Genomic DNA, 23,008 nt, shown 5'->3' with positions numbered 1-23,008 from the left:
TTGGTGAGATTAAGCGATTTATCACAATATATATCCTTAAATAAAACGGCTGTGTATTCCAAAGATACAGAAGTGTTGATATTATCTCCAGGTCATACAGAATTCACAGTTCGAATTAAAATTAATTTTTATAAAGAAGGGCGTATCGTTTGTATGAGAATAGAACAATGGGGGTATGATATGAATGATTTAGGGTATAATTGGTCATTTAAAATTAACCTCGAAGACCTGGAACAATTAAATCAGTCTCGTAAGGAAGAATATTATCCACTTGGTATCGAGAATGAGTTTTGTGGGTCCACGATTAGTAAACAACAAATAAAAGAATTTAATAAGGGTAAATATAATAATGGTTTTGTCCTTGTTTATCTCATGAAAACAGAAAAAACAGGATTATATATAATAAGTAAGGAAATACAAAATGATTTAACTATGGGAAGATGGGGAGGTGTTTCGTGCCATAATATTATTCTAACATATATTTCTAATACATAAATGACAGCAAGAAGGCTTCAAGAAAATTATCATTTCTGTGTTCAAGCATACCTTCAAGAAAAGGGTATTCGGTATTTTAATAAATATGTTCTACAACATAAGAATGAGGTATTTTCAATAAAAGATTGGCATTATGCTGATGTTGATAAACCGACAACTTTAGATTTAATTAGAATGTTAAATAATGAAAAAATTATAAAGTTAAGAAAAGGTAAGGCTCTTTTAGAAATTCAAAAGAAATTTTATTGGTTTCCTGTTGTAAAAAAATTATTTTCGATGCAGGAATAACAAGAAATCCTGATGAATATATGTATAATATTCTATGGGGTGTAAGCGATTCAAGGATAGTAAGGGATGAGGAAGGAGTTGAAGAAGAGAGGGAAGAGGAGGAAAATGAGAAGAGAGAGAAGGAGGAGAGGGAGAAGAAAGAGAAGGAGGAAAGAGAGAAGAGAGAGAAGGAGGAGAGGGAGAAGAAAGAGAAGGAGGAAAGAGAGAAGAGAGAGAGGGAGGAGAGGGAGGAAAGAGCGAGACAAAATAAATATCAAAATATGGAAACCAGTGAGATTCAAAAAAGATTGGTGGTATTACAGAAAATAACTCAACCCACCGAGGAGCAAAACAAAGAATTGACAAGTCTATTGGCAATATTTTCTTCAAGACTATTGACATCGACAAGCTATTCATTTTAATTCAAGTTTTTTCTTAAATAAATGGAGGAGAGAGTGAAGGCATTTCTAAGGATTCTTTATGTTTTAAAAATTAAGATCCAAATGTGCATGTTGGAAACTAAAAAGGTTTTTGCACTCTGCAGGAATTTTTCACATAAATAAATGAGTTATTGTCTCAAATGTAAAAGAAAACTAATACTAAAAATATTTCATATATTAAAAGTAAAAATAACAGGGTTATACAAAAAGGTATATGTTCGGTGTGTGGTTCAAAAAAAAAAAATCAATTTATCTCCAAACACAAACTCGGAGGAGATATACAAAAGTTTTTATCAGGAAGTAAATTTACAACTACTGGAATACCAGGGGAATTACATCTTCCAGGGTATTCTTTCTGTGGTCCAGGTACAAACTTGGATAAAAGATTAGATGAGGCAGACAATCCTAAATCCTGGAGTCAGCCTATCAATAGAGTTGATGAAGTGTGCATGAGACACGATATTGATTATGGGAATACCACAACGTTGGAAGAAAAGCATGAAGCCGATAGAGAAATGTTGTATAATTTGTCTCTGATACAAAATCCAACCTTGAGAGAAAAAGTTGATCGGTTCATTGTGAAGAAGATGATCAGTGCTAAATTGAAACTTGGACTTGGAAATTCAAAAAACTTATAGGCTCTAATGATGCCATTAAGACTGAAGAGCAATTAGCTGATGAATTACATAAACCAATATTCACAAAGTTTCAGAGAAGGAAAGTTTATTCTAAGGAAGTTGATTATATCTGGTCTGCTGATTTGATTGAACTCAATAATGATAAGGGGTACAAGTATGCTTTAACCGTAATTGATTTGAGGAGTAGATACGTATGGGTTGTCCCATTAAAAAACAAAACAGGTAATACTCTTATGTTAGCCTTTCAACAGATATTTAATAAAAGTAAGAAAAAACCTAAAAAATTATGGACTGATGAGGGTAGAGAGTTTTATAACAAGAGCATTAAGAGAAGTTTATCATTTCGTAATGGCACAAAAGGGGCATCTTAAAAAATATAAAGATTCAAATGTTTTGTTTGTCAATATTTTAGATGGGGATTATTGTGCAAAGAAAATTAAACTATTGAAGGAATTTGAGAATGAACAAATCTTTATAGGTTCAATGAGTGAGCTGATCAACCTCCAGGTTAAAGGGGAGACAAATAAATATACCTTGGGATAGCCTGGTTATATATATACAAAGCCTGGTGTTGGCTTAGTGGTTAGGGTGGCGGCTTGGGATCCCAGTGTCCCGAGTTCGAATCCCGCTCAGCTGCTGAATTAACACCAGGGGGTTGACTCAGCCTGTCATCCATCCGAGGTCGGCGAAGTGTGTACCAGTGTACTGGTCCCGGTGTATGCCCCGGTTAGAATAGGTGTACCATATCCCTGTGTTGTAAGAGGCGTCCAGGAAGGGCATCCGACCATAAAACATTGCCTCACAAAAAGCCAAACCCCTGCACAGCAGGGAAAAACGGATAAAAAGGGGGTTTATTTTTAGGGGAAAAAAAAGGGAATTGCTGAAAATCCCCCATTCATTTACATGGGGAAAAGTGAGCTAGAACCAGTATATTCACCCTACTCCCCTTTGTCTCTGAGGTTTATAGTATCCTCTACCAAGATACATACCTTCACCCTTGTAGTATGGGGAAAGGAACATCCCATCCCCTGTAATTATTTTATATTTTCCCAACTCGTGTTTCCTCACAATAACCATCGTATTTATTTATTGGAAAACTTCACGTAGGTGAATTCTGATGGATATAACTTCTCCATTAAAAGAAATCACACGATTATCTTGGTAGGTTATCCTAAAATTTACTCTGTGTATGGTTTTTCCTGACACAGGTAGATAAACCAAATTTTTGGGTTCCATATTGAATTTATAACCAATTGGGGTTGAGTATGCGCTGAATGAAAATATTGTATTTGTTTTTTTTCCATCATTATAAGCACCATCAATCAAATCACAGTGAATTAACACCGAATTTATTCCTGAGGATATTTGAATGACATTATCACTGTAAAACGTCCCATTAGTTTCAATCTTTTTTGAGGAGAAACCCAATAACTCTCTAAATGAATTATCAATTGTGAAATCAACCTTGTAGTTATTTTTAACTTTAATCGTTGATTTTGAAGTATGTTTTTGAATGTTTATAACAATATTTTTTGGTTCATCACCCTGTTCTTTCATAAGACGAGCAATTTCGGAAGATATTTGAGAAATCTCATATGCTCCGGGTGAGACTGTTATCGTTTTGTATCCACTTCCGGGATTATAACTAAACTTGTCATTTTTATCAGTTATATTAAATAAGGTATTATAAGTTTCCATGGACAATAAAGATGCCTCATATTCTTTTGTTGTGTCAAGTTGTAGTGGGTATGGGAATGAAGATGTGTGGTCGCTTGTTGTGAAATTGAAACTAAGGATTGTGCTTCTCATCTTATTTAATATGAGATAAAATGTCTTTATATTGAGATTTATTAATTATTTTCATGTTCATCAACTGGTCTAAAATGGCTGATGCTTCATTAAAACAATTGTTATTTCCAGCCTTCTTACTGCCTAACAACAACAACAGTCTATTAACTAATTGCGATGGGTCATTTGGAAGAAAACTAACACCTGAACCAAGGATAACTTAAAGCCTGAATAATGTGTTTCTCCTTCTCATTCTTCCTACTTTTACCAGAAAGAATAACCTTATAATTTAGAGTGTTCAGCAGATCAATATATACTCTATCATCATTATTTTCCATATCCAATGGTTTATCAATATACTTTGATTCATCCCTCACAGTTGAACCTTGTCTTCCATCTTTTGTGAGAAGAAACATTAATCTCGGAGTTAGTTTAACAGGGGTTGAGCAGAACCCAAGAACCTTAATTCATCATTAAATATCAATACCTTTTCTTGAACAAGATGAAATATTGCTGGTTGTTCTGTTGGAATGAGTCCTGCTTTGGTTTTTGAATCCGCTGAATATTCATTGTTTTGAACAGCATTCACAATATAATCAGGGGTTGATTAATCTCTTCCAGTTGTTGAAATAATTCTTCATCATGATATTCTAATTCTCCAATATGCTCTAATTCTTCCTCCGTCATTTGACTGAAATCTTTTAACATTTGAAGCTTTCTGGGAGTATATTCTACTGTGGGAACTGTGGAAACATCTTTCATTTTTCTTGGGAAGTTTTTAAAAGTGGTTTAAAAAGTTTCTCTTGTTTTCTTTCAAATGCTTCTTCGCCCGTTAGTTTCTGTCTGCGTTTCTTCTTTATGTCTTCCTGTTGTTTTACAACTTTTGAAACCAACTCTTGATGTTCCTTAAATCTTCTTGCTCTTTCTTTTGCATCCATTTATTTATTGTAAAATATCATTTAATGAATTGTAAAGATCAACAGGGAAATTTTCCTTTTCTTCATCATTCAAGTAGATGTGTTCAAATAAATCCTTTTCTTTAAATATTTCATCAAATTCTTTATTAACATTAATGCGAGTTGTAATTTCTTCTTCACTAATACTTGCATCTCTGCTTTTCATACGTTTGCGTTGAGTTTCTTCATCAACATCAAAACCGAATGATAAAATCTTCACTCCACTCAGATGTTTAATAATTTGTCTCGTTCCTTCTGAATTAGTTTCTAATATCCCAACACCACCAGATTTTAGTTTCCTTAACTCACTCTTACAATGTGAATATTTTGTTGTACCAAGAGAAACCTCCTCAAACATTTGACCTTCATTCCTCAATCGCATATGTTCCTCCACTGAAATACAGTGATAATCTTCACCTTTTACTTCTCCAGGTCTTATTGCTCTAGTTGTTGTTGATACAATGCGTATCACGGGGTGTTCTTTAAGTAAATTTACAATATTCTCATTTGTACTACACAAGAACCTTGATTTATGAAAGTTTTTTCCAGAAGCAGATTTACCCACAAGATTTATAATAATAGTTGTCATTTATATATGTAATTGTTTATAAAACAAAAAATATATCCCTTAATATCTCATCTTGTTTCACAACAATATATTTATATTTTTCAGTCGTGTGCTTCATGTAATCCTCAAATTTCTTTTTACTACATAATGTAGAACAATTATCTCTCCAAAAATTATTGATATCTATTGAATTTAACTTGAATAAAATAAAAGTATTAGCATTGTTTCTGATGGAACGACGAGGAAGTTGAAAGTACGATTGACTAAGATAAATACAATTACAAGAAGAATGTCTCCCTCTTGTGTAGTAGCTGTCCATTACCGTTTGGTTTCTCTCATTAACACAATCATCAAAGATAACGAGGTTCTATTTTGATTTATCCAAATCTTGGGGAGACGGTATATCATCCGTATTATCACTAAGAATACAAGTTATAGGATTTGATTTCTTTTTACATCTCTGTGTATCACAAAATAGTTGAATTATATCTTCAATGTTATAATCATTTAGGTTTTTTTGATGTTTAAATAAACCGATTATATCTTCTTTTTGAAGACCAGCATTAAAACCTTGTGAGAGTAGTTGTACTCTGGTTGAAAACTCGACTTTGTGAAAATTATTAAATTTTCATAATCTAAAAAGTTGGGTGTGAGGAGCATTTTTAAAAGTAAGCAGGTTTTTCCACATCCACTTGAACCAACTATGAGACATCTTAATGAATTTGGGAGATTTTTATGGTTGTTAAATTTTATCTTATTTTCCCAAATGGGTAAAAAATCATTCATTTATATATTTGGAAAACAGGTTATTTAATTTATTATTGGCTTTTTTAGAAACTCTATATTTTATCCTAAGTTCAGGTTTAATTTCAAGATAATCCATTATTTTATTTATACAATATCTTGTGTTGATATTTCCCTGAAAATTACATCCATGAATAATATACAACAACAATCCTTTGAACATTTCTCTTATACGTTCAGTTTCTTCCCTTGTAAGGAAAGGTGTGTTATCACCCTCATACTTTGCATTCATTTCTCTAATCAATCTTGTAAAGTAATTCATTTTTGGTGTAAATCTAAAAGAATTATTTTCCTTTTTATATTTTTTATTATCATTAATTAGAAGATAATCACAGAATATACATTGTTTATAAGCTTTTGACTCTGTGTTTAATCCCCGTCTTTCACACGCAGGACAATTCTCAAATTTGTCATATGGAGAATCAGGAAAGTCTAGCATATTTATAAAGTAAAACTTTACTTAAACTGAAATTCATCTATACTTTCAGTTGTATATTACCATCGATATCGATATACTTTTTTCATTATCAGATTCAACGACAACATTTTTTACATTAAAGGTAATTTTAAAATGATCGTTAATTACTATTGAACGAAATGTCATTTCACCTGATATATTAGCATCCTTTATTTCATCAGGATTTACATCTTTAGGGTTGTTGAAAAAAATACAAATTTCTCCTTGCATATTACAGATGGTCTTATCTTTTCTTTCTAAAGCTTCATCCATAAGATTTTTGTTTTTTGATACTTTTTCTTGTTTCATTGCTTTTTCTAGTTTTGAATATATTACTAGAAGGAGAGGAGAAACTTTTGTTAGAGATACTTTAATTGATGTTCTTCCAGGTATACTAAAAGCCCTTCCACTGAAGGAAATTGAAGAACTCATATTATTTACCATAAATGTTTTTTATCCAATAGTTGTTACATTTATCTTTGTTCAATTTTACATCCTTGACATATTTCTCAGTATCTTTAACAAATGAAGAGATTGATTGAAACTTGTCTTTTGTGTCTTGAAACATTGTATTTATTAAGTGAAAAAGTTGGAGGATAAAATGGTTTTAAGCACAGATTCACCTGTAAAATAAACGAAATTTTCATCAAGAAAATTTTAGTTTCAGCAAAGATTTATTATATAAATATGGTGAATACAACATACTGCGATGTTTGTAATCACGAATATAAACATTATAGAAAACACCTCCGAACCAACAAACACACATTTAATCTGTTTCATAAAATATCTCCTCTTGAGTTGGAAAGAAAACATTGTGATATCTGTTCAAAGGATGTTTTGAAGAGAAGTTATAATAGACATCTTCAATCACAAAAACACAAGAAAAATGAGTTTAAAGTAAAGGGAGACTATTATATTGAAAACACTGATGGGGCATTTAAAGGGCATATAAAAATAAGGATTTTTCAATTTGGAGAACCCGGTCCATCATCAATAGCTGAATCAATTGAAATAGTGAAACCCGATGTTGAAAAATTTATTAAAAAGACATTATAAGAAATGAAAACTTTAAAGTTTTATATGGGAGTGAAAATGAATATGAAAAGACAAGATGAAGAACAAACTCCTTATATGAGAACAGATCTTCATTTTATAACATCATTTCAAGATTTTTTGAATAGTGGGGTTTATGAAGAACTATCAAGACAAGAGGAGGATGTTGATAATACAGTGGTAGGAAGTGGATTCAATATTAAAAAAATCATCTTTTTAGATATACACATTCTAAAATCAAACCCTCTTAAAGCTTCTTCTTATATTGAATTACCAAAAGAAATAAAACTAAAGAAGGCAGTTGTTAATATTAAGAATAATGATAATAAATGTTTTCTCTGGTCTGTTCTTGCTCACTTTCATCCACCAAAATGTAATTCAGAAAGAGTAAAACAATATATGAAATATGAGAATACCTTGGACATTAAAGATTTTAAATTCCCAATGCCACTAACAGATATTCCTAAATTTGAGAAAAAGAATAATCTTTCTATTAATGTATATGGATTAACGGATACAAACAAAGTTCAAATATTAAAAATTTCAAACAACTATAAAAATGAAGAAACACACATTGATCTTTTATATTTTAGTGTTGGAAAGAATTCACATTACACATACATCAATAATTTATCAAGATTAATCTCTTCTCAGGTATTCAGAACAGCAAACAAAATATATCCTTGTAAGCGATGTCTTAATTCATTTCATACAAAAGAACGATTAGAACAACATTCAAAATATTGTAGTAATCATAAATCAGCTGTAATTACAATGCCAAAACCTGGTGAAAAGATTTCTTTTGAAGATTATAATAAATCTATCATGCACCCATTTGTGATATACGCTGATTTTGAGTGTATCCTTAAAAAGATAAATACTGCTTCTCCTAATCCAAAAGAATCATATACAAATAAATATCATAAACATATTCCTTGTGGTTTCTGTTATTATATCAAATCATCTGTTGGAGAAAAGTATAACAAACTTGAACATTATCGTGGAAAAAAGCTTCACAAGAGTTTGTAAAACGATTAGAAAAGGATTGTATAAGACTCACTAAATTAATGAAAGAAACAAATGAACCGATGAAATTAACCAAAGAAGAAAAATTAGAATTTAGAAAGAACAATATCTGTCATATTTGTGAGGGGGAAATTAAGGAGTCTAAAGTTAGGGATCATTGTCATCTTACTGGTAAATATAGAGGCCCCGCTCATTCCTGTTGTAATCTTAATTATAAATTACCTTCTTTTATTCCAGTCTTTCTCCACAATAGCGCCAACTATGATACACATCTATTTATAAATGAACTTTCAAAAACACCAGGGAATATTTCTGCCATAACAAACACAAGTCAAAAGTATATTTCATTTACAAAAATGATATTCACAAAACCTATAACTCGTATTCGGTTTCTTGATTCTTACAAGTTTATGGGAACACCACTAGCCTACCTCGCATCAAATCTAAGCTCCACAGACTCTTTTCCAAATCTTAATTCATTCTTTCCAAAAGAGGAAATTCTCACTAAAGAGGAAATTCAGATTAAAGAGAGAATTCAAAGTAAAGAGGAAACTCTAATTAATGAAGAAATTCTAACTGAAGATGAAATTCTAATTATAAAGAAAATTCGAACAATGAATGAAATTCTAACTAAAGAGGAAATTCTGATTAAATATGAAATTCTGATTAAAGAAGGAATTCTTACGAGAGAGGAAATTCAAACAAGGAATGAAATTCAAAGTAAAGAGAAAATTCTTACAAGTAAGGGAATTTATCCTTATGATTATATGGATTCATTTATGAGATTTAAAGAAACACAACTTCCATCAAAAGAAAGTTTCTATAATAACCTTTATGAAGAAGAGATAAGTGATAAGGAATATAAACACGCACAAGAAATATGGAAAATATTTAAGATAAAGAACCTTGGAGAATATCATGATTTATATCTAAAAACAGATGTTTTATTGTTAGCTGATGTGTTTGAAGCTTTTAGATCACTCTGTCATAATAAAAATTGTTATGGATTAGACCCTGCCCACTATTTCACAGCTCCTGGTTTAGCTTGGAGTGCAATGTTGAAAATGACAAAACAAGATATAGATTTAATCAGTGATGTTGATATGCTTTTGATGATTGAGAAGTCCAAGAGAGGTGGAATATCACAAGTATGTTCAAAAAGATATGCTAAAGCAAATAATAAATATCTTCCAAATTATGATAGTGAAAAACATAGTAATTATTTGATGTATTTTGATGCTAATAATTTGTATGGATGGGCAATGTCTCAATCTCTGCCTTATGGTAAATTAGAGTGGGTGGAAGAAAAGGATTATGAAAAGGCTTTGATGAATATTGTTATTTCTTCTCAAGAGGAATTGAATGACGAAGAAGAAGGTTATTATTTTGAAGTTGATTTGAGGTACCCGAGTGATCTTCATAATAAGCATAAAGATCTTCCTTTTGCATGTGAGAAAGAAACCCCAAAGAAAGAATGGTTAAGTGATTATCATAAAAGTTTTAATATTAAAGGTAAATCAACAGAAAAGTTATTAACAACATTCTATGATAAAGAGGGATATGTTTTGCATCAGAGAAGCTTAAAACAGTTTTTGAGAGAAGGATTGAGAGTAGCTAAAATTCATAGAGTTTTAAAATTTAAACAAAGTCCTTGGGTGAAAAAGTATATTCAATTCAATACAGGTATGAGAGCAAATACAAAAGTAAAATTTGAAGGGGACTTTTATAAATTAATGAATAATGCTGTATTTGGAAAGACTATGGAAAATGTTAGAAACAGGCAAAACATTAGATTCGCAACATCTTGGAAAGAAGCTTCGAGATTGATAAATAAACCAAGTTTTGAGAGAGAAGAGGTTTTTTCAGAGAACTTTTCTGCAATTCATATGAAAAAGGAAAGTATTGTAATGGATAAACCAATTTATATTGGAACAGCAGTTCTTGATTTATCAAAGATATTGATGTATGATTATTTGTATAATGACTTAAAGAAAGAGTATGGTGAAAATGTTTCATTGTTGTATATGGACACTGATAGTTTTATCCTAGATATAAAAACTGATGATGTTTATGAAGATATGAAGAAAAATATTGGAGTATATGATACAAGTAATTTCAGCAAGAAGAGTGAGTTATTTTCCAAAAAGAATGAAAAGGTTATTGGTAAGTTTAAGGATGAGTTGGGTGGAAAAGTAATGAGTGAGTTTATTGGATTGAGAGCAAAGGCATATGCTTGTAAGTATGGTGATCAGATTGATAAGAGGTTAAAGGGAATAAAGAAATATGTAATAAAGAAATCAATAACTTTTAGAAATTATTATAATTGTTTGATGAATAAGAAAGAAGAATATAGGAAAATGAATACAATAAGAAGTTATAAACATAACATATATAGTGAAGAAGTAAATAAAAAGACATTAGGAGCCTTTGATGATAAGAGATTTATTTTAGATAATGGAATAGATTGTGTTCCATATGGATATTGTATGATAGAGTGAATAGAATAGATTGTGTTTTAACGATGGGAAGATGGGTTAGGGTTTTTAAGGGCTACCGCCGCGTTTTTTCGCAATATATAAATGGTTAAACCAAGTATTAATCAAACTAAAGAGTGGAGAAAATCTCAGTCTTGGTATATAAATGGAAAACATAATGAATGTGAAAAATATCAAATAAGTATTATTGAAAAAATAACTAAAACAAAGGTAAATAAAACAAATAAGCGAATCAATTTAAAAACTAGTAAGTTAGAGGATGTAAAGAAAAAATGAATATCCTTGAATGGACTGAAAACTTTGATGGTTATCAATTGAACAATGAAAAAACAATTTACTATAATCTCAAAATGATATGTGGCTCAGGAGGTGGTCAAACAAGAGCATTAAGAGAAGTTTATCATTTCGTTATGGCACAAAAGGGGTATCTTAAAAAATATAAAGATTCAAATGTTTTGTTTGTCAATATTTTAGATGGGGATTATTGTGCAAAGAAAATTAAACTATTGAAGGAATTTGAGAATGAACAAATCTTTATAGGTTCAATGAGTGAGCTGATCAACCTCCAGGTTAAAAGGGGAGACAAATAAATATACCTTGGGATAGCCTGGTTATATATATACAAAGCCTGGTGTTGGCTTAGTGGTTAGGGTGGCGGCTTGGGATCCCAGTGTCCCGAGTTCGAATCCCGCTCAGCTGCTGAATTAACACCAGGGGGTTGACTCAGCCTGTCATCCATCTGAGGTCGGCGAAATGAGTACCAATATACTGGGCCGGTGTATACCCCGGTTAGAATAGGTGTACCATATCCCTGTGTTGTAAGAGGCGTCCAGGAAGGGCATCCGGCCATAAAACATTGCCTCACAAAACGCGAACCCCCTGCACAGCAGGGAAAAACGGATAAAAAGGGGGTTTATTTTTAGGGAAAAAAAAGGGAATCGCTGAAAATCCCCCATTCATTTACATGGGGAAAAGTGAGCTCGAACCAGTATATTCACCCTACTGACGTCATAATGTCTCAAGCTTGACATATCTAGAAAGCACTCATCGAGGTGTTCAATTTGAGGTACTACACGATATGGTTCCTAAAACTTGAAAATTTGACCTTGGGGTCAAATATGTTTGACCTCAGGCGCTAACCATGAAGGTCAAGGCCAATCGCCACCAAAAACTAATCAGCTGAGCGCCAGACCATATACTACATTCCCATAAAGTTTGGAGACGATTCCATTAAAATTACTCAAAAAATAAGGGTTTCGTCGACTCCCTTGATTTGCGACAAAGTGACCTTGACCTTTGACCTTCAAAATTTTATGTGCTGAAAGGGACCGCTATAGGCCTCTGATATGCGAAGTTACAAAAATTTCCAATGATAACTGTGCTCTGCAGAATTTTTTATACGTGATTACAGACAAACAAAAAAATAAAAATAAAAAAAACATACAAGCTGACTTACATATCTTGCAAAAACTTCGTTTTGGCAAGATAATAAATAAATATAACAGCAGCAAAACAATAAAACCAGATTGATGAAGAAACCATCAGGTAAAACAGCACATGAGGAAAGTATTTATGGCTCTTTTGTTGAGATGAAACACGAGATCAGTGAATTAACAATCACAGCAGCAAATGATGAAACGATGCACCACAAAGTATGATCAATTTAATGGTTTTTAAAGACTAATAAGAGATGGCCCATGAGGATTGGGTGGTGGGGAGTGGTCAATTTCAATAAGGGTGAATCTCATGAAGGTTTAAAGTCTGCAGGTGTGTGTGTGTGTGTGTGTGTGTGTGTGTGTGTGTGTGTGTGTGTGTGTGTGTGTGTGTGTGTGTGTGTGTGTGTGTGTGTGTGTGTGTGTGTGTGTGTGTGTGTGTGTGTGTGTGTGTGTGTGTGTGTGTGTGTGTGTGTGCGTGCGCACGTGCATGAGTTCTGTTGTGATATCCTGTGGACGCTTTCAAACCCCATTTTATTTGTCTGGTTTTCATTGTAAAAATCACAACCCATGGATTCATTTGACAGGTTGTGATTTTAACAAAGACATGGCAATCTGTATTGTCCTGTTTTTCCTCATTATTCCAGGGAACTCCATAAAACGATGACATATTTACAAAGGGCAATTTAACAGGTTTAACGTGTCTAAATATAATCTTGTAGAAATCAAATATGAACAAGAAATATAACTGAGAGTTTGAGGAGGTATTTGTGATGAACAGCAAGTTCAATGTTGACCATCGTTTTGCCTTTATACTTCCTCCAACCAAAGGATCGAAGTGCTGTTTACTATTCGACAACATGAGTCCTCGTCAATTCATTTCAGCCTCATGAGAGTTTGTGATTTTCGTGGAAAGAATCAAATCTTCAAAATTCCCTTTCGAAAATAATCCCACATATTTAATCTGGATTCTGGGCCATGACATTCCACAATTGTGTCTGGAAACTTGAGAATTATGCGATCTTCAAAATTTTCATTGAGAAAGTCAAGGACGGGGCTCACAGTCTGGGGATATACACCAATCCATATGGACCCTTCCTCGTGTGTCACTGTTCAAGTCCATATTCCCACAATGACGTAAGAAGTCATTTGAAGCATGGCATGACGTCGGGCAGAATCAGCTATTCCTTCGATGGGCGAAGTTGTCCGATTATACAATTCTTTGTTTCATTTTTCAAACATCTCCCTTCACCTCCATCTCATTACATGTAATTTCCCCATAATGATGATGGAAAGCTCACAAGTGACGATCCAAGCAAGCTGTTTATCAGTGTACCTCAAAGACGATTTGGAACCCGAGATGAGAAGGGCCTGTGAGAGGCCTGTAGTTTGGGAACAGACATGTTTAATGAAGTCAAGCGTTTGGGATTTGTAACATGTCTCAGGTTGAACAGGGAAATTAAATTTGACAATCACCCTCGAGCCAGACAACCCCAAAATCATTTCCTTCACCTTCACTAAACTGCTTCCCACAAATCTCAACAAATCTCTTTTTCTTTACCACAATTTTGAAATTGAGGATTCTATAAGAATGAGGTGTTTATAGGAACAATATGTATAAAAATTGTATATTTGTTGATTCATTGAGGGATGTTTCGATACATGTTTTGCTTGTATCACACCAAATATAAATACAATATTAAAATCTCTTGAAACATTTCATCTTTTTACAATTACATTTTCATCATTCTTACTTTCCCTTCCTCTTCTGTTTTTACAAAGTGTCCAACTTCCCCGGTCTCTTCGATCTCATTCTCCCCTTCAGGGCTTCAAGGCAGCTGTTCACCACCATCTCAGATCAACCCCCATTAACCTCCCCCCTCCAAACTAATCTCTTTCCAATTTTTCCTTCCTGAGAGTTTGTGGTTGTGTCCATCTTGCTCACCCTCTGTGTCCTCTCCAAGACATCATTCTTCCCTTCATCCCTTACTTTACCAAGTCTCCCTCCATTTCATCCCTCGGCCCTGCTGTTCGTGTGTTTCCCCCTCCCTTCCTTCTGTTATGACCTGACCCATGAAATGTTTTCGCTCCACCACGAGCCTCGAAACTCTAAACAAAAAATGCTTTGAAATTTTGCTTCAAAATGAAAAAAACAAAATACCCACCACCACGACTACTCCGATGACTACTACTACAACAGCTCCAATTATAATTGGATAATAATTATTATTATTATTACTCCCTTTTTGTGGGGTCAGCTGGGGAATGTTTTATTTGGCCCAAGACCTCCAACTGGCTGACAATGCCTGACATTTAAATTTCGGTGAGTTGTGCAGGAATTTTGAAATTGTTCAGGGTGCTGGAGATGACTTGTCCATTATTCCTCAAAGACAATGTGGAATCTTTAGCATCAACAACTAATTGTAGTGGATGGGATGCCCGGTTTAACATCAAGGGAGGGACAGTGCACTCATTGATGAATCACTCTGCTTGTGAAACACAAGGATGATAGTTTATCTCAGGATCGAGATCAGGGGCTAAACAGCTTGGAGGGAAGTGTGTATACTTCTCGAGTATCCACCCAACCCTTGTTTCGAATTTAAAGATGAATATAGAAATTTGACTGACTGCAAACTGATTAATAATAGCCCTTGTCTCCGGTTCAAACTGACACAAAACCACTTGACCACCCTTCGCCATGTCCTCCTGTCAGTTGACCATTCTTCTTCCAATTCCACGACTCCTAAATCTCTCACCACCACATCCTTCCATCCGGTTACATTCCTCTTCTTCTTCCTGGCAGTTCCGTCACCATGACTCGCCTCACCGCGTCCTCACTCTCTCCTCATCAGATGACCAAACCTCTTTAATCAATGATAACTAACCAGTAACCAGCCTCACCCCTCCCATAATTGGTGATAAAAGATTTCGAGTTTTGTGTCTCAGCTCCACACAAAATTGTACAAGATTCCAAGCTTCGTAGGATTTCATTATCCCGACGAACGCCTTCTGGGATGCTGTTAATTTTATATCGTTTCATGATTTTGTCTCTATTTGTGGGATCATATTTCAACAGGTTCAGGGTACATTTCCATGGGTGGGAATTGCAGCCTCCAACGAGCGGACATTTTTCTTGTTTTCTGTGAATTTTCATTCATGCAGAAACTGATGAAGAAGAAAAAATGAGGATTTGCGAAGATGCTCTCTCATACATGTCGTTATATAGATGTTATTTGTGTGGTTAACGATTATGATTTTGATAGGTTTCTTCACAAGGTTTATCCAGATCGCCTGATTACAAACAGTCGTGGTAATGATTGTACAGTTGCTGCATGTCTGGATGTGTTGGTTAGAGTTGGACAGAATGGTTTTGGTTCAAGTGTATATCATAAAGTTGATAATTTCTGTTTCCGTGTCGTCTTGTACACCTTTCCAGGTGTCAATGTACCAATTAAAATGTGTTACAATGTCTTTTCATCTCAGCGACTTGGATTTTAAAGAATTTGTTCAGTAAAGGATAATTTTGTGGAACGTGCTGAGAAGGTTTTTCCATCATGTTAAACAAAGGATATTTGTCTGATTGTTTGATCAGGTCTTGTGAGAATGCCTTTAGACTCCATCATCACCTTTTAAGTTTCGTTCGTTTTCATGTAAACAAGTTCCTATTGCATTTGATGTTATCATAATTAATTCATTATTTTAGTGAGGTAAATTCTTCAATTAATATAATTAATTGTGTATGTGTGTGTGTGTGTGTGTGTGTGTGTGTGTGTGTGTGTGTGTGTGTGTGTGTGTGTGTGTGTGTGTGTGTGTGCGTGTGTATATATAAAGTGTTAAAGAATAAAGGTGTTCTATTTAGATTTCAATAAATACAACCAATAAATATTATTTATAAACTACGTTATACATATGCATTAAAATCATTCATAATAGTTTGAATACTTGGTTGACAGTATGTGTTTATGGTTCGATGGAGGTGCTGTGTCATGGATATGTCCACAAGGTAAAGTGTTTATCGCTTAATGTTATCATATGAAGTGATGTGTGATTGAAATTATTCATTCGTAGAAACACTTTAAATAAAACTAATAACGAAACAAGAAGAGGATGTTGTGCAGAGCACGATACTTGCAAAATCCATAAAACAAGTTTGACCCAAAAAAAGTAATTGATGGTTGGATTCAATGACCAAATATGGAATTCCTCTTCAAATTTCAAGTCAATCGGATGAAAATTGACAATTTCAGAAATCCGGCCTATGTTGTCCTTTTGTCCGATGTTGACCTCAAAAATAATTGGTTCGTTGAATATCGTGACCAGAAATATAAATCATTTTCAAATTTCAAGTCAATCGGATAAAAATTGAAGGTTTTAGAAATCTCACCGAAGTTGTTGACCTTTGGCCTATGTTGACCTTTTGACCTCAAAACAATCGGATTGTTTATGACAAACTCTACCAAGTGGTGAAGTTTTGTTGTGATCGGTTTAAAATTGTGACTTGTCGGCAATAAATAGACAAACAAACAGACTAACAGACAGAATAACAAAATTGACTGAATAATATACGTGAAAAATCTTCTATTTTGCAAGTAATAAGTTTGAATAAGGATATTGCATTTCTGTGTTTACTTACTGTCTGGACACAACTTTGAGGTTGTGGGTCCACTGATGTGGAGTAATCGACTGATGTGAAACTGTGACCGGGGTTGTGGACCCGCCGATCGGAAAGGTTCTGGGCTGAACGGATCGAAACCTCGATGATAAACGGTGCCCAGGTGATGATTCGGGCAGTTGGGAAATCAGTCAATTGGATAAGTTAAGGTTATATCTTCCAATAAAATAGCTTTTGTAAGTACTTACCAGGAGATAATATATCTGTGTTTGTGTGTTTATGTATGTGTGTTTGTATGTATATGTATGGGTGTGTGTGTGTGTGTGTGTGTGTGTGTGTGTGTGTGTGTGTGTGTGTGTGTGTGTGTGTGTGTGTGTGTGTGTGTGTGTGTGTGTGTGTGTGTGTGTGTGTGAGGGAGAGAGACAGTGAGTGAGTCTGCACACAACAACGACCTTTCCATTAATTTTGTGAGGCACATGAGGCTGTCAAGGCAGTTTCCTTTGGCTGAGGGGTCGCCACTCCGAGGCATGTTACTTGAATGGCTTTTTACCCCCAAAAACTTTGCACTCATTTTCCCGACCTCAGCAGGATGACAGGCTGACTATATCAACACATATGATATGATAGTTGTGAAACCAGCAATCAAACTCACCGGTGCCCCCTTGTCTCCAGGAGGTCCTGCAGGCCCCGCTGTTTCCGGTCGACCTGGAAGGCCAATTAGCCCCACAGGACCGACTGGGCCTCTCTCGCCCGGTGAGCCCTGATGACGGCAGATCAACGGTTAAAACAATTTATGAAATCTGGACATAAGATGATGATGACTTTGTTTAGTCAGCCCCAGGTGGAGCCAACATTAAATGACATTTTCAAATTGCAAGCAAAATCAACAAGTGGAAGAGGAGAATGTGAAGATTGAAATCCATGAACACGACTGTCGGACAGGGAGCGGTTTCATTATGACAAAGAGTAATGGCATTGAGTTTGGAGTTCAAACTTTTACCAAACTTCATGAAGAACACGTACACACTGCATTGAGTGCACTTTTCACATAAATACCAAGGATATACTAAACATGTACCTACAAACACCTTCTGCACACCAGACGTGGTCGCACATACAATGCGTGCATCATACGTGGGAAACCCACAGATACACCAAGTGTCTACTCAAGAAACTTCGGAATATATTTACAAACTACGTTTGGTATACTGTATAACGTCGATAAAACACAATGGAGTGACATGTCAACAAACAGTTTACAAGGAATGTGTTCACAGTGTTGGTGCTTACAGCTGGACCTGGTGCACCTGGAGGACCCTGGTCACCTTTCAACCCCGGAATACCCTAAATTGGGACAGAAGGAATTGACAAACCGACAATCCCTGCACCGTTTCATGACAAGATAAATAAACATACCAAGAGGCGAGAGTCATGAAACCGCGAAGACTGCTCAGGCCTCATCATGTGAAGAACTCGTTACATCTCGAATGGAGATTGTTTAAAATTCCTCGAGACAACAAAACAAACTCCTTCGAGGGACAAGTCTCATCAGTGTGTGAAAAAAGATCCCTCAAAATGAATTTCACATCGATGTGTCTTCTCTTCTGGCTTTGCTTCGTGGGCGAAGATCAAGAAGGATGGGATCCACGTCGGCTGCAGGCTCGCTGGTGGCTGGTGAGTCCGATACGGGACAGACAAATCCGACCACAGCGGCTGCAGACAAAGGTTTGGTCAGGAATGGTTGCCGAGGCATCCCGGTTCTTTCTCCTCCTTCTTATCTCTTCAAGGCTGGCTCTGCGGCAGCACTCGAAGGAGGAGACTGCCTGGCAGACTGAGCGTCTCCATTCATCTTGATCGGCAGCGAGGGTTGACCACTGGCGGTGGTCAATTTGGCAGACGCTGAGGGACTTCTTCAGGGAGTCTTTGCACCCTTTCTTTGGAGCGTCTACGTCACGGTGGCCAGAGGGCAGCTCTCCATACAGCACGACCTTGGGCAGGCGGTGATCCTCCATTCTGGAAACGCGCCCTGCCCAGCATTGCTGAGTTTTCAGCAACATGACCTCCATGCTGTAAACCTCCGCTTGTTCAAGAACTACAATGTTGGTGACGAAGTCACTCCAGTGAATGTTGAGGATGGAGCGAAGACAGCGCTGGTGGAAACGCTCGAGGAGTCGTAGGTGACGACGGTAGGTAACCCATGACTCGGCACCGTACAGGAGTGTGGTCAGTACGGATTACATGGTACACGTTGATCTTTGTGCCCTTCTTCAGATGCCGATTGTTCCACACTCGCTTGTAGAGTCTTCCAAATGCACTGCTTGCTTTCGCCAGTCTGTTGTCGATTTCCTTGTCGATCTTGGCATCTGAAGATATGGTGCACCCCAGGTAGCAGAACTGGTGGACTGTCTTCAGCTCCGACTGGCCAATGGAGATGTGAGGAGGGTGGTACTCTTCCTGGAGTGAGGGTTGATGCAAGACTTGTGTGTTCTTCAGGCTGACTTCAAGTCCGAAGAGCTGCGCAGCCTCTGCGAAGCAGGATGTTAAACGCTGCAGGGCTGTCTCAGTGTGAGCAACAAGGGCAGCATCATCGGTAAACAAAAGCTCTCGGATCAGTTGCTCCATGGTCTTTGTGTGGGTCTGAAGTCGCCTCAGGTTGAACAAGCTGCCGTCAGTGTGATATCTGACGGATGTAGATATATCGTGTCGTCAGTGTGATATATCGGATGTAGACGCCGTCTTCATCATCAAGATCTTCTATGGCCTGCTGCTGAAGAAGATGGAGAAAAGGGGAGGTGCAAGAACACAGCCCTGCTTGACACCGTTGATGATAGGGAAAGGCTCTAAAAGGTCGTTGCTGTCTCTGAGTGATGTGTCACACTCCTTCGTGAACGTTGGTGAAGTCAGAGAGCGTGCGGGGGGGAGGGGCGGACTCTTTACAGTGCGGCTTGGTGACGTCAGAGAGCGCGCGGGGGGGGGGGCTGTGAGGGTGAGTGCAGGGCGGGGCTGCTCGGGAAAGAGAAAGGTGGTGGTGGACCGCTGGATCATGCACAACGCTATATGTCATCGTCCGGTTGCTTAGCGCCAATTTTGGGCAAGATCATGACACGCTGGATTAAAGCGCCACATTTTGCACACTCACTATACAGGTCCCATAGAAACATTCTTGACGGGGGTGCCTGGTCTGGGGTGCCTAGGTCAAGGTCAGGCCGAGGTCAAAGGTCACATGTTGTAATACTGTCTTAATACCACATATAACATAGGTTTTTGTTAATCTGGAAGGTTTTCACCTTGCCCCAGTAGTGCAGCAGTTGTTAAATGTGGGATTAGAATCAGTCAAGCATGTTTTTATTCTTGTTACGTTCCCACGCCCCCCAAAATGTCACTTTTCTCTCCAAATGGTCAAATTTTCCACAAAGGTCAATGTTTTTTGCCATGAGGCCAAATTTGCCCCGAGTATATCTGATCGCAGGTTTATAATTGAGGAGCAATTAACAAGTTTGCCTCACCCTAGCTTTTTATTTTTACCACTCTGTCTGAAATTGCTTAAACATAATATATGTGCTTGTCTTGGTCTCTTTTCAGGAAGACGAATATAGGTCCCAAGCAGAATGGATTGGGAAAAGTGCATAATATGTGGTTTGAAAGATGGTGATTTAAAGTGTCCTGCTGAAAGGTCAGATGGAGAAGGACCAGCTTCATATGATGATTTCCTACAGAATGTGGAGGGATTTCGTGAACTCCAAGCACTTCCAGTTCAGTTAGCCAACAGCGGATGTGACACTGCTGCTGAACTTCTTGAAAATCGTGCAAAATGGCATAAAGCATGTAAACTGAAGTTTGCAAGCTCTCAGCTTGAAAGAGCAAGAGATAGACATAAGCGAAAAAGTACTGAACAGGATGAAAGAAAGTCTAAACGCCAAACAAATGAGTCATCTTCAACTATGAAAGACTGCATCTTCTGGAGAAAAACTCAAGGCAAGCTGCACGACTGTTCTACTTTAGGACTGGATATGACACTCAGAGATATGGCCACAGCATTGAAAGATGAAGACTTGCGAGCAAGAATTGCAGGAGGTGATTCAGTAGCTATTGAAGCTAAGTATCTCAATAAATGTCCAACAGCCTTCAAGAATCGCTATAGAAGTATGGAAGGAGAAAAGCAGGAAGACAATACCACATCCACGATTGATCAGAAAATGATGCAGGTCCGAGTGTTTGCAGAGCTGGTTTCTAATATAGAAAGCACAATTGAAGACGGAACTCACATATTCAAACTTTCCGAGATCCATACATTGTTCATGTAACTCACTTGACAAGGACGAGGCATGCCCATCAGATCAGCGCACTTTCCCTTGCCAAACTGCAGCAGGATGCATGCCTCGAGAAGCTCGGTCCTCATGATGAAGCAGCCTTCAATGACTGGAAGAAAGAAATGTGTGCAAAGAATCCCACCTTTGAGTACTGGGACATAATTCTGCGATTAGAAATCCTGTTCCTCATCTTCGTTCGTTCTCATCGTGAGAGAAACTTTCTCACTCTTCATTGCTGTACTTGAGACATTGACCCCCTGGCTCTTTGCCTTGGACCACCCAAATTACGCTCGCTGGATTCCTGTGTATATCAGGGACATGAAATCCCTATAGTACAGCTGATAATCTCTCATATCATAAGAATTGTGCAAATTATGACGAAAGCATGAAATTTCTACCAGTGTTAGTACATGCCATAGGTTTCATTTTCAGATCGGGAGGTAAGGCAGATTTGACCTCTGAGGACCGTGAGAGGTCAATGACCTCAAGTTATCAAAATATTGATGTTTGGTGTCATTGGTTAATGGTAAACATGTTTAGGATGTACAAACCAGGCATTTGTGTTCCAATAAAAATGTCTACATATTCCACACAGTGTTGGTAGTTTTTTCAGATGTCGAGCTTTGACCTCTGAGGACAGTGAGAGGTCAATTACCTCAACATATCAAATATTGATGCCAATGAATGAAATATTGATGACAAACACCCAGATGTCCTGGCAGAATTCAAGTCTGGGAAGTTTGTGGTACACAAGACCAGCAACAAGTTCTCTGCCATGGCAATTGACCAATGTCATGAACAGAACAACGCTGTGGACAAAGCGTCTGGTGGAGCTATTGGACTGACAGGAAACCCTGGGGCACTCAGACGCTGGATGGTGGCAGGGCCAGAAATAGCCAGGATCACTGCAGAGTTTGAAGAGCAGGCGACAAGAGGACATGGCGGTGCTCGCGACACTGGGCATCTTCACAATGACCAGAAACCTGGAGTGCAAGCAGCCTTTATGAAGGATGTCAGAGCACTTATAGCAGTGTTTGAAGAGATGGGGAATCCCTTCCTCGAGAACACTCAAGATCTACTGGTCCTTGACACGAGAGACATCATGGACACCCCCAGTTGCAGAAACGGTGAGGAAGATTGAGTCCCTTGGTGAGGAGCAGTACACAAAGTTTGTTGAAGAAAGACTGGAACTATGCACGAAGCCAGTTAGAGAAAGAAGAGAGTGGCTCCCTCTATCGTCGTGCCTCATAACTGGAAGGACTTCCTTTGTGTGGATCAAAACAAGACTGAGCTCTTTGGTTTCCTATCACGAGAGGCCATTCGTCTTCCAATAGCAGATGGCAAGGAAATGTATGCAACATGTGGAACTGAGGTCCTGTGCTCTCCTGCCGAGTCCGACTTGACCAGCCTCGTCCCATGTTCACACGAGGAGGCGGACACTCGCCTGCTTCTACATGTGGCAGATGCTGTGCAGAAGGGGATCAGGAAGGTGGCCATATGCACTGTGGATACTGATGTCGTGGTGCTGGCTGTGGCTTCATTCAACAACATCAATCTTGACGAGCTGTGGATAGCTCTTGGTGCTGGATCCAGCTTCTGGTACATAGCTGTTCACCAACTGGCTGCCACCATGAACCCAAGACAATGTGCTACTCTCCCCATC

The 23,008-nt window shown here is 37.0% G+C and overlaps 1 long non-coding RNA gene across 4 annotated transcripts in view; it reads right to left on the bottom strand.

The window, feature by feature from the left end:
- The window catches only part of LOC147006311 (uncharacterized), a 58,384-nt gene that overhangs the window by 12,573 nt on the left and 22,803 nt on the right, over window positions 1-23,008 (bottom strand). For 3 of the 4 annotated variants that reach the window (XR_015054932.1, XR_015054930.1, XR_015054929.1), the window contains exon 2: window positions 17,688-17,795. This is a non-coding gene — a long non-coding RNA (uncharacterized LOC147006311). Of the gene's footprint in view, window positions 1-17,687; window positions 17,796-18,451; window positions 20,401-23,008 lie in introns of those variants that run through there. The other variant, XR_015054931.1, reaches the window with a different exon arrangement.

Source organism: Eptatretus burgeri, unplaced genomic scaffold (assembly GCF_056783735.1).
Source record: "Eptatretus burgeri isolate ZD-2024b unplaced genomic scaffold, Ebu_testis_v1 Ebu_testis_scaffold_3192, whole genome shotgun sequence".
NCBI classification, from domain to species: domain Eukaryota; kingdom Metazoa; phylum Chordata; class Myxini; order Myxiniformes; family Myxinidae; genus Eptatretus; species Eptatretus burgeri.
This window is presented reverse-complemented; position numbering and strand designations above follow the sequence as displayed.